We start from the raw sequence: 9075 nt of genomic DNA, 5'->3' as shown, positions 1-9075 counted from the left end.
TAATCATGAACATGATGAAGAACACGTGGAATCTAGCTAGTAAAATTGAATAGAAGATATCCTTTATCTTTTTAACTTGTTTCCTTGCCCAAAACACTTCGAAGAGTGCATTGTGCCCCACCCCACTACCCCACACACCGAGGCCATCGTGACGATATTTGCTTTACACTGAGCTATGATTTACATGAAATGGCTTAGGCTTGATTTTTATTTTGTTCATTATTGTCAAGCTTGGGTAAAGTGTGGAGAAACAAGTATTACATGAAAAATGAAATGTAAACCCTCTTTAAATGATAAGAACTTAGTGAAAAAATGCTAGATATGTCTGATATAAACTTTTGTTCCGATTCAGTTATGTCCTCGGATCCAGCTGGCACAAAAAAGGGTAAAGGTTGTACTTACTAAGTGTTGATATTTCAATTTGGGTGGAAAAATTGTTACAAAATGCTTGAATGTATCCGTTTTATTTCAATTGACTAAAAGTTCAAGGGAAATGTATGAGAAATGTTTCGCAGGGTAAGTTTGATTTCGCCCTTTCCCCCTGACACAGCGTGAAAACGAGCATTTCTGCGCAAATATATTTCTGCAAGCTTTACAAAAATGGACACACTGTTAGAAAAATTTCCGTTTTTTAACGGAAAAAGTCCGGCAGCAAAATTTCCGGACTTTTTTTTTTTCCGTAAATTTACAGAAAGTGGTAATTTGTGGAAAAGTTCTGTAAAATTTACAAGATTCCGTAAAATACAATTCTTGAAAATACGGACTTTATTTACGGAAACTTTACAGAAAATTTACATAAATTAACATGATTCCGTATAAATAATTTACGGAAAAAAAAAAATTGTCCGGAAATTTTGCTGCCGGAATTTTTTTTTTTAATCCGTAATTTTACGGATTCCTTTTACGTAAAATTACCGTACTTTTACAGAATTCCCATGTAAATACGGATTTTATTTACGGAAATTTTACAGAAAATTTCTGTGAATTAACATGATTCCGTATAAATAATTAACGGAAAAAAAAAATTTGTCCGGAAATTTTGCTGCCGGAATTTTTTTTTTTAATCCGTAATTTTACGGATTCCTTTTTCGTAAAATTACCGTACTTTTACAAAATTCCCATGTAAATTTACACATTTCCGTAAAAAAACAAGTTTACAGAATTCATTAATTTTTAACAGATATTTTTTAATCAGTAGATACCTTACAATAGGAATGCTGATTTGCTATTTAAACATGTACTCCCAAACACATGGTAGATTGTATGAATGCATTCACTTAAGGCCTGAACAAAAATTGTGTTGCCCTTTTCTGACCTGGACAAATCGGGCCAGCTTTTTTCAATAATTTTTTTCATACTAAGCTTACTATTTCTAGAATAAAACATGGCAAAAGCGATTGTGTCTCGCCCACTCATTCAGAAATATCGTGATTTGGGAGGGCACACAACATAATTGTATTGGAACTTCATTGTGAAATGACTGGGATGGAATAACACTTGTCATAAGAGCCTTGCACATAAACTTTAATGTTGACCTGAAAATTCAATTCAATTCAAAATGGTTTATTAAAAATCCTTTCTTTGCGGCAAAAGCCGAATTGCGAAAGTTTACATTTCAAACAAAATCATCAATAACAAGGTAAAAAAACTTCTAGTACTACAAACAAATTTCAATATAGACATATATGTAACAAAGTACAGTATATCATGAATAAATTTAAATCGATACTCACTGATCAATTAAAAAAAATATATATATTCAAAATACATGTAAATATGAGTGGATAGAGGAAATGAATTGGAAAGCAGAAAGGAATAGAAATAGTGGAAGAGAGAAGAGAGGCAGAGAGAGAGAGAGAAGAGAAGAAATTAAAGAAGGGAAGGTATACAGAGAGAAAAAGGCGAAGAAGCAATTAGGTCACATTTTTTCATACATGCTGCAATAATACATATTTTGGCAATTTTTGTGACTTCAATTCAAATATTAAGTTTACGACTAGATATCAGTGAATAATTGCTCATATGAAAGAAAAATATTTTGATTAACAAAGTAAAATGAAATGAAACTTGAGTTCGCCAACATAAAGAGAACTCAACATTAGAATTATTATGTAATCTGCATTTTACAAAAAACAACAATCTTTTAAAGGGGAATCCAGCCTTGGCCATAACATGTTGTGTTGGGAAGGAGAAAAATAAATTAAACAGAATGGTGAAAGTTTGAAAGAAATCGGACAAGCAATAAGAAAGTTATAGCTGCTTTAAAATTGAGATCACTAATACTATGTAGATTTCAAATTGGCAACTGGGTAAGTAAATTATGACAAGGGGCAAGGACAACTTTCCCATAGGCCATGTACTTTATTATCAGGGATTTGTGGTTTTCTCCTAAGTACCCATTCCCCTGGGGCAGTAATCTGAATATATCCCAGGTATCATATTGTTCTATGTCCTCATGAAAGAAAAATATAATTTGAAATAAAACTTTTGGGAAAAATGACATTTAAGCCATAATATGTATTGGAGTACATGGAAGAGTAGTCCTTGCCTTACATCACTATGACATCCCATATGCGGCCAATTTGAAGTCTCCATGGGTATAGTGATTACCAATATTTACAACTTTTAAAAATTCATAATATTCTTGTTGTGTGTCCAATATTGTTCAAACTTTCACCAATCAACTTGTCTGATTTTTCTTTCCCTTATAAAAACAAGTTTTTATTTGGGTTGGATTCCCCTTTAATGATATCACATTTTAAGAGTCCAATGAATGATGAGTTCTTTAATTCTCAGCCATTCTTAGTTTGATATTATTATACATGTAACGATGGGGGAAGATATATACAAAAAAACTACTCCTTGTAATCAATTCTTTTAGAGTTAAGGTGCCGAATCAACGAGGGCAAGGGGCTATTTCTATATCGTGAAGTTCGACATCGCATCTCCCCTATTCCGGCCAAGCTTCTAGTCTGATATTGACAAGTCCTATTTTGAGGTAGAAGGTGATACAGTTTAGACGTGGGGATTTGCATAGACTTCGCAAACGCAAGACAGAGTTTGATCCGTCTATCTTCAAGAGACATCAGTTTTGACTGGAGTAAAGCATGCTCATATGAAGAATATGCTGCTCCAAAAATGATTCTAAGGGCACGTTTCTGAATACGTTCGATGACTTGTACTTGTTGTTTTGTTAGTGCTCCTGACCATACAGGTACAGCATATTCAACAACTGGTCTCACGAAACTAGTATATACAACTATAAGGTCCTGAAATTACAGACTATGATATTTCAAAGTGCGAAGAACATATAAACGACTATTTGCGCGCTTGACCATATATTCAACATGTGTAGACCATTTCAAATCCGACTGGATATAGACACCAAGTAATTACAAAGTATTGCTACGATACAGAGACACATCATGGAGTGAGAGCACCGTCGGGTTTGGTACATTTCTACAAAAACTTATGTCCATTGTGGAACACTTTGACCTTACCATGTGACCTCCAACTGCAGCATAACATGCAGGTCGCCTAAGTACATATACCATCCAAGTTTGGTTGAAAAGTGACTTACGGTTGCGGAGTTAGGTGTGCTGCCAGGCCATCTGGCAACGATGGTTGTTATTTTCTGATGATTTTTTGATTCTAGGACATCTACCCCCTGGACATCCACCCCCCGGACATCTACCACCCGGACATCCACCCCCGGACATCCACCCCCTTAGGACATCTACCCCCTAGGACAAGTACCCCCTAGGACATCTACCCCCCGGACATCTACCCCCCGGACATTTACCCCCCGGACATTTACCCCCCGGACATCTACCTCCCGGACATCTACCCCCCCAGACAGGCTACCCCCGGGCATCTACTCACGGATATTTTGGATACGGGGGGTAGATGTCCGGGGGGGTAGATGTCCGGGGGGTAGATGTCCGGGGGGTAGATGTCCGGGGGGTAGATGTCCGGGGGGTAGATGTCCGGGGGGTAGATGTCCGGGGGTAGATGTCCGGGGGGGTAATTGTCCAGGGGGTAGATGTCCGGGGGGTAGATGTCCGGGGGGTACTTGTCCGGGGGGTAAATGTCCGGGGGGTAGATGTCCTAGGGGGTACTTGTCCTAGGGGGTAGATGTCCTAAGGGGGTGGATGTCCGGGGGGTGGATGTCCTGGTGGTGGATGTCCGGGGGGTGGATGTCCAGGGGGTAGATGTCCGGATACGTTTTCTGATCACAAACAACCTAGCAGAAGACAAAAGAGGAATATCAAATCTTACATTCATAACTGTCTCTATATCGTTCTGGGCACTTAATTTTCAATTTTCTTTGGGACATCCAATGGGAGCACACAACAATTGAGTTTTGCAAGTTTATCACATATTTGGAATGCAATTTTAACATGCATGCACATTAAAATTATTGGTGTGCTTTCCTTGTTAGGTTGATTTATCCAACAATCACCCATCCACTGCTTCCATTGCTCAGTACTTGCAAAAAAATAAATAAATAAAAATGCATATTAAAAAAATATGCTACAGAATTAACTACTCATTTTAAAAATTGCCCAATCAAATACGAATCGAATAATTACAAATTACAATCACAAAGGTTGCAAGCAGTCTCAGCAGTCTCTTGTGAAAAGGGCCTAAGAAAGGGTATAATTAATCTAACCTGTACATTGATCGAGTATCTATTCTTCATGTTGAGGAAGTATATTGCCTGATCCCCACCAGGGCTCCTGATGTAGACATGTGTCCCATCAATTGCACCTATCACTCCTGGAAATCTGCAGTACTGGTAGAACTGTCGCTGAGTTGCTTCAACTTCATCTCTTGTCGAAGGAACTTCATGTATTGCCTCTTCCTTCTTGCTATAGCTTCCGACACATCTTTGATGATTCGACACATTGATGACTGTGATATTGCTGCCTCATCACCATGCATCTTTTGAAATGATCCTGTAAAATCAAACAAACCATATGGTTGATAGGTCATTGTTTCGAGGTAATTATAAAACATTTCATTGAAGCACATACAGATGATACTTCTGATGACAAAAAAAATTAAGCACATATTTCATCAAAAATTAATATCAGACAATTTTCTGCAATTCATTTTAACAAGTGGAAGGCCTCTTGCAGTGTCGCCATCATTACACGATTCGATATAGCAGCAGTACTGACTTAAAAAGCAGCTATTGAATAATGTTTATTTTCTGCCCCTTGCTTTTATGACTTTTTACCTTGATGTTTTTGCACATCTATTGATAAAAGTTCGAAAAAATTGGTACGGTACCCCCAAAGTGTACCAATATATAACATGGCGCGCAACATTATTATTATTATTATTATTATTACTTATTATTTGTACTGCGCTTTTCCCATTAGGCCCAAAGCGCTTACAATTAATTAATTAAATGTAATATTTTAAAAACTACAAAGTACGAAAGAGATGAGTTTTTAATGACTTTTTGAAAATTGCTAATGTTGGAGACTGTCTAATTATTAGTGGCAGGTCGTTCCAGGATTTTGAAGCCGACACCGTAAAAGTTCTGTCACCAGCTAATGTACGAGTTAATGAATATGTGAGGCGAAGGTGATCACTGGCCGACCTAAGTGCTCTAGTTGGTGTATACAGATTCAAGCAGTTACTTAAATACTGTGGAGCCTGTTTATTCAGTGTTTTGTAGACAATCAAGAGTAATTTGAAAGTAATTCTCTGTTTAAAAGGAAGCCAGTGAAGAGAATTAAAGAGTGGTTGGGAAGGATGATCTCGGGAAACCTGTAAAATTAATCGTGCTGCCCAATTTTGTAGTCGTTGAATACGAATTAATTGATTAGAGGGAATTGTAGAAAGGAGCCCATTGCAATAATCGATACGAGACAGAACCAATGAACGAACAGCATTGTGACAGGCAGACTGGTCAATGAACCTTCTGATTCTAGAAATGTTCCTTAAATAAAAAGTGACTGTGCTACAGATATGAGAGATATGGTACGACATTGACATACATGGTATTTCCAATACATATTACACAAAGTAGATGTCTATGTGTGATAATTCACATGAACATAAGTCAAATAAAAAACATTTCTAAATATTCATTTGGAACTTATGATAATCATTTGGAAACCAACTCGCAGATCTAATGAGCTGTGACCTTTGACCTGCGGACTCCGAATTTGAACTGAGCCTGTATTTTGGTGTCCTATACCTACACACCAATTTTTTTTTTTAATCCATTAAATATTTTTTTTACTTATTGCGCGGAAACCAAGGGGGGGGGGGCGGACAGGGGCAATGCATGACCATCCAGGTGCCATTTTGTAAATTTCAAGTCCATTTGCATACTATTCCTAATCCCATCCTTACTCTCTTATCCTGCATGCTACACACTTCTAACAAATTGCTGTAGATTTTTTAAGAGTTGCTCTTCATATTGAAGTATGACTTGCCCTTCAAAATGCCGTCTTCTTGCCCTAAATTCAAATCCGAAATAGTCTACATTTGAAAAAAAAATCATATTTATTGAAATAGAAAGTAGGAAAATCGTAAAAATGGCCGTAACTTCCTTGTTTTTATTCATTTTGGTCTGATATTTTTCAGGGTTTGCTAATGGTAACATGCTTCCTTATTCATCTTTTTTTTACGCATAGTAAAATGGCCATCACTTACTTGTTTTCATTTATTTCAGTTTCATTTTTACAGGGTCGACTTATGATAGTCCAAAATTCAACTGTTTTTTTTTTTTCATTCTACACATCAGTGACCATTACCTTTAAGAAATAGCGCTCTCTATTAAAAAGTTGGAAAACAGTAAAATCACTTCCTTGTTTCCATTTATCTTGGTATCACTTTTTTAGGGTTTGCTAATGGTATCATTCCTCATATGGCAAATGTTTTATTTTACGCATCAGTGACCATTGCCTATAAAAATAGTGCCCTCTTAATATTTTGAAAATGTATATCCTCAGGAGTTTTCTCTTTATCTCCTTCTGTTTCTTGCCCTCCATAAAATCACAGGCGTCAATACATGCACATTGTTCTGATACGATTGCAGTTCTAGTTTTTTGTGTGTATGTTCATCTCGACTTGTTATCTATGTGCCAAATTTCATAGCTTTTCATCGCAACACAGCCAAGATTCGGGGGGGGGGGGGCAGGGGTGATCTGCCAATTTAGGGTTATGACGAATTTATAACTATAACCTGACATAACAGTTCTAACAGCAGAAACATCAGAGCTTCACTCCTGCTGTGGTAGTTTTTGAATTTTTAAGTATGCAATTCATAGGTACTCAACTGTTTGCTTAAATGATACTCTTACTTATGTGCTCCCTCTCTGATTTCTAGATATTGTCATCATCATCAACTTTGTCAGGAGACCTAAAATTAATAGAAACAACCTCAGTCAAATAGATTTAACAGAGCCCAAAAACACTCAATAATCGTTTAATTCAATTACCCACCGCATAAAAACGGAGAGCCGTCAACACCTTCAAATAAACGGGAAGTGGATCATTCCTCTGTGTGTCCCTCTTCAATTCTGCTTCCAGCATGTTGATGATGTAAATGACGGTTTCTTTTGACAGTCGATACCGATCTCGAAATGGCCCATCCTCGTACGATTCCAATGGATTTCTAGCATCCCGTAGCCCACGACGTGGTCTTGGCAAAGGTAGCTGTACATGTATGCAGAAGAGTTGAATATTATTTTTAATTCTTTTATTTTGTGATCTTTATAAACGTTCCAAACAGTGAACATGTGCATGAAGATTTGATTACACATCTACCAACATAATTACTGCAATCTTAATTGTCTTCAAAAGAATGTCCGTAAACAAAAACTACATTCAAAATGTTATTTCAAGTTTTCATTTTGGTTATCTCATCAAATCATTTCAATAATACTTTTAAACAAATTAAAACAATGTAAACCGAATTTATCAATCATACCTCTCTTAGCAATTCAAGGCTGTGAAGGTGATGGAGATAATCCATGGGTGTAGGTAGATGACAACCGACAACGTAATTCTGTGAAACAATTGTCAAATAACACAAACATTATTTTTTAATAAATAGGCAAATAATTGGAAACATATACATATAAAAATAATTCATTGGTTTATCACTTTATACAGATCTCATAGTGATTGTTAAATAAAACAAAAACATTGTAATAATTTGTGCAAGATGCCTTTAAAAATAATTTTTTTTTTGGGGGGTGCTATATTTTCTCCATTATTTGTAAGTGATATGAAAAAGATTTTAGAACAAAATTTAAGTAATCAACTCTTTAATATTTCAGCCTCTAAAAATTGGCCTGTGCGGAAAGCATAAGAAAAAGGTATATTTTGAAATGCAATTTAGGCAAATTGAAAAAAAGCATTTCTTTCTCCTCTTTAAATGCACCAAATAGAACAAAATTATATGGGGTCTTCGGAAATTTTATTTGATCTATGAGAAGCAAATTCCCATAGAAGAAAGAATAATTACAGCCGAGAACAAATTTCGCTTTCTACTATATGGTCAACATATAGTCAATAGACCAGCATGTTTCCACTTATATTACACTTTCATTTAACGCATGTTTCCATTTTCATTATACAGTGGACATTGTATAATAATTTAATGAAACACAAGTGAAGACTCTCTTTAATTGATATGTAATGGGAAAAATAGTCTGAGGAAAAAATAAAAGACCTGTTCTAAAACAAACAATTTAATCAAATAATTGGAATGTAGCAATCATTATAAAAATTTAAGCTTGAAAAGAGAATCATTTAATTATAGATAAACCCACAGAGCTGTAAGAAACTTCAACCCGGGCTTCAACCCTTCACAATAGTGACTACTTCACAATCATACGCACCTTGTCACTAAACCCATGCCCACACGTCCAGAGAACACATGTACAGCACGCTTCGCATTACCTAAAGCGATGTTCGTGCAGGCTCCACTCCACTTCACTACCGCTACACTGTACGCTCCAACAAGGTCTTCAACATCGCTTGAGCCGAGGTAGCTTCGCATCACACATACACACACGGAACACACAGGCACCACAGTCTTAACTG

At 36.3% G+C, this 9075-nt stretch overlaps 1 long non-coding RNA gene across 1 annotated transcript; it reads right to left on the bottom strand.

Moving 5' to 3' along the window:
* Positions 1–4185: 4185 nt before the first annotated feature.
* LOC135155793 (uncharacterized) lies at positions 4186–7974 on the bottom strand. Its single transcript, XR_010294962.1, has 4 exons — positions 7955–7974; positions 7468–7680; positions 4673–4958; positions 4186–4243 (listed from the first exon to the last, which is right to left on the bottom strand). It is a non-coding gene; the product is annotated as an uncharacterized LOC135155793 (long non-coding RNA).
* Between the last annotated feature and the right edge of the window lie 1101 nt (positions 7975–9075).

This window comes from Lytechinus pictus, chromosome 10 (genome assembly GCF_037042905.1).
Source record: "Lytechinus pictus isolate F3 Inbred chromosome 10, Lp3.0, whole genome shotgun sequence".
Taxonomy (NCBI): Eukaryota; Metazoa; Echinodermata; class Echinoidea; order Temnopleuroida; family Toxopneustidae; genus Lytechinus; species Lytechinus pictus.
This window is presented reverse-complemented; position numbering and strand designations above follow the sequence as displayed.